This window comes from Ornithorhynchus anatinus, chromosome 8, assembly GCF_004115215.2.
Source record: "Ornithorhynchus anatinus isolate Pmale09 chromosome 8, mOrnAna1.pri.v4, whole genome shotgun sequence".
Taxonomy (NCBI): domain Eukaryota; kingdom Metazoa; phylum Chordata; class Mammalia; order Monotremata; family Ornithorhynchidae; genus Ornithorhynchus; species Ornithorhynchus anatinus.
The window spans coordinates 52,201,417-52,204,790 of NC_041735.1; the positions used below are offsets into that span (position 1 = coordinate 52,201,417).

A 3,374-nucleotide genomic window follows, 5' to 3' on the forward strand; every position below is an offset into this window, starting at 1 on the left:
AGCAGTTCAGGATCTATTAGTGTTGGAGATTTTGATGACTTTGTGTTTATCATTCTTGCCGCACTTGGTGATATTTCTACTGGGAAACTCTTGAGGGTCATGAACAGAAGTACCTAGTGACCTGTGCAGAAGATAAATTGTTTTTTTCCGAGAGTCTGAAATCTCAGCTTACTCTCTCAAGATAGCTCAGTATGATGTTGATTTTTTTTAACCTCATAGTTAAGAGCAAAGGAACCTAAACAATACCATACTAGGTCAGACCAATGGTCCATCAAGTCTAGGATTCTCTCTCCAGCAGTGATTCTGAGGAATGGTGTCGTAGTTACCTTTGACAAATGGACAAGGATGCAGAAGACTTGTTTTAGGGAAAGGCAAAGCAGGCAGTGGCCTGGTCTCACCAATTTGAAGGACACCCATTTCTTGTCCCTGCCCTTCCTCCTTGCTGTTGAGCCCCCGAGAGCCCCCTGAGAAGCAATGTGGCCTAGTGGATACAAGACAGGCCTAGGACTCAGAAGGACCTGGGTTCTAATCCAAGTTCCGATACTGGTCTGCTGTGTGACCTTGGGCAAATCACTTCACTACTCTGTGCCACCATTTTCATTTCTCTGTGCCTCAGTTATGTCATCTGGTAAAAAAATGGGAATTAAGATTGTGAGCCCCAGTGTGGGACAGGGACTGTGTCCAACCTGATTAGCTTATATCTACCCAGAGCTTAGTACAGTGTCTGGAACATAGTAAAGCACTTAACAAATACCATAAAAAAAAAACAGTTGGGGCAAAATGGAGCTTCTTCCCTCCATTCGCCCCTGCCCTAACCAAGAGCCTTTCCCTTTCATAACCTCTTATGAACCCCTCATCCAGTAATTTTTCCAACTCTTTCCTGGACCTACTGATATCTTCAGTTTCCAGGAAAAATAATTCTGAGTGCTTCAGGAGGGTGCTTATAGTTTCTATGCTAGGGAAGATTTTGGAAAAATCAGTCAATTAATCAACAGTATTTATTGAGTGCCTACTGAGTGCAGAGTACTCTGCTAAGCCTGGCAGAGTACAATAGAGTTAGTAGAAATGGTCTCTGTCTTTAAGGAGTCAGAAAAATGAATCACAGGTAGGAAGGATATAAAGTGGAGAGATGAGAGATTAGTCAGGGAAGGTCTCCTGGAGGGGATGTGATTTCAGAAGGGCTTTGAAGATGGAGAAATCGGTTGTCTGCCGGCTAAGAAGGGGGAGGGAATTCCAGGTTTGGGGGAGGAAGTAAGTAAGAGGTTAGGAAAGGAAGAGACAAGAGCAGGGCACAGAGAGCATGTTGGTTTGAGAAGAACAAAGCATGTGAGCAGGGTTGTAGCAGGAGAAGAGAGAGGATCAGGAGTTTCTATTTGACGCAGAGAGGAATGGGCAACCATTTGAGGATTTTGAAGAGTGGGGAGACATTTGCAGAATGATGTTTTAGAAAAATGGAGGCAGTGAGGTCTGCAAGGTCTTCTACAGTACTTAAGTGATGACAGGTACCTGGGCCAGCATGGTGGCAACTTGTACGGAAAGGGAGGGGAGGAGACTGGAAATGTTGTAAAGGAAGAAACGACGGAATTGGTAACAGACTGGATAGAGAGAGGTCAAAAAAATAGGGAAGGTTCAAGGATAATGCCAAGGTTATGGGATTTACGAGGAGGAGGGAGCAGGGAAGTAGCGTGGCTCAGTGAAAAGAGCACAGGCTTGGGAGTCAGAGGTCAAGGGTTCGAATCCAAGCTCTGCCACTTGTCAGCTGTGTGACTGTGGGCAAGTCACTTCACTTCTGTCACTTCACTTCTCTGGGTCTCAGGTACCTCATCTGTAAAATGGGGATTAAGACCGTGAGCTCCATGTGGGACAATCTGATTAGCCAGTACCTACCCCAGCGCTTAGAACAGTGCTCTGCACATAGTAAGTGCTTAACAAATACCAACATTATAATGTTGTCAAGAGCGATGGAGAAGATAAGTAAAAAGGGGTACTTGGAAGGGAAGAGGAGGACTTTGGTTTTAGACATGTTGCATTTGAATTGTCAAGGAGGGATTCACGTAGAGATAGATATGCTGGAGGCAGGAGGAAATGCAAGAGTGCAGGTAGGAGTAGAGGCCACAGGTCATCACCCTTTTTAAAAGGTGATAAATACAGTTGAGTAAATTTATGGAATTTATGTGCTGAGCACTAGGGGAGAGATGAGGTTACTACACCAGGCACTGTCCTTGTTCCAACAATCTTATCCCCATTTTACAGATGCGGAAACTGAAGCCTAGAGAGGTTAAATGACTTGCCCAAGGTCACACAGCAGACAGTGGCAGAGCTGGGACCAGAACCCACATCTCCAAATTCCCAGTCCTGTGCTCTTTCCACTATGCTACACTGACTCTCCAGCTGTGTGCGGAATAAATGAAATTTAGTATCTAACCCTGAAAAATAAGGACTACTGATGCTTCATTTCCCATTTATCAACAGAATTCTAAGTCTTACCTCATATACTGACAAATCATTTCTGTCCAGTCCAGATGAGTTTTTTTACAATCCTTCTTTCACAGATTTCTTAATGTATTAAATCAAGACACCAGTGTACTTCAGTAATACATTCTCTGTAAGCTCCTTGTGGGCAGAGATTGAGCCTACCAATTCCATTATATTCTCCCAAGCACTGACTATTGTGCTCCATATACAGCGGGTGCTCAATAAATTCCACTGATGGATTGATTTTTCCTGTTCATTTGAAAATAATTTAGAATTTACATATTCCCTCATGGTGCAAGTGTTCACAGCTCTATTGTCAAGTCAGAGAAAGAGGAATTGGCAGGTGGATGGGCTGAAAGACTGTGTAGAGAAATACCTCCCCTCTCAGAGTCACACCTGGAGAGTTTCCAGTCCTCTACCAGTCTCAGCTATGGGAGGGAGAGTCAAGCAGAGGCCTAACCATTCCATTCCTAGCTTGGGCAGTGGCTAGCGAGTGGAAGGCAACCTGCTACAAGTCAAAACTCACCCATGCTGGGCAGCAGCGGCACGGGAGAGAGTCAAGGGTGGAGACTCGAGTTTACTGCATGGAAGGTGGCAATGGTAAACCACTTCCGTATTTTTACCAAGGAAACTCAATGGATACACTGCCAGAACGATTGCAGGTGGAGAGCAGGGCGTTCTGGGAGAGATGTGTCCGTGGTGTCGCTATGGGTCACCTTAGATAAGATAAGAGAGAAATACCAGGCCTGGGCAGTGGGGGAAGTGGGACAGGACTTTCAGAAGTTGTGCCTCCTGGAACAGACGGCATCCTGATTTCAACTGCTCTCACAGGCAATCCTCCTGGAAAAGGATGGACCATTCCTTGGGCCACCAAGGAGATACACAAATTCCCTCTCAGG

General features: G+C 45.2%; 1 non-coding gene across 1 annotated transcript; it reads left to right on the forward strand.

Annotated features, from left to right (window-relative positions):
* Positions 1–2,853: 2,853 nt before the first annotated feature.
* LOC114813975 lies at positions 2,854–2,991 on the forward strand. Its single transcript, XR_003761719.1, has one exon. It is a non-coding gene; the product is annotated as a small nucleolar RNA SNORA7 (small nucleolar RNA).
* The last annotated feature ends 383 nt before the right edge of the window (positions 2,992–3,374 follow it).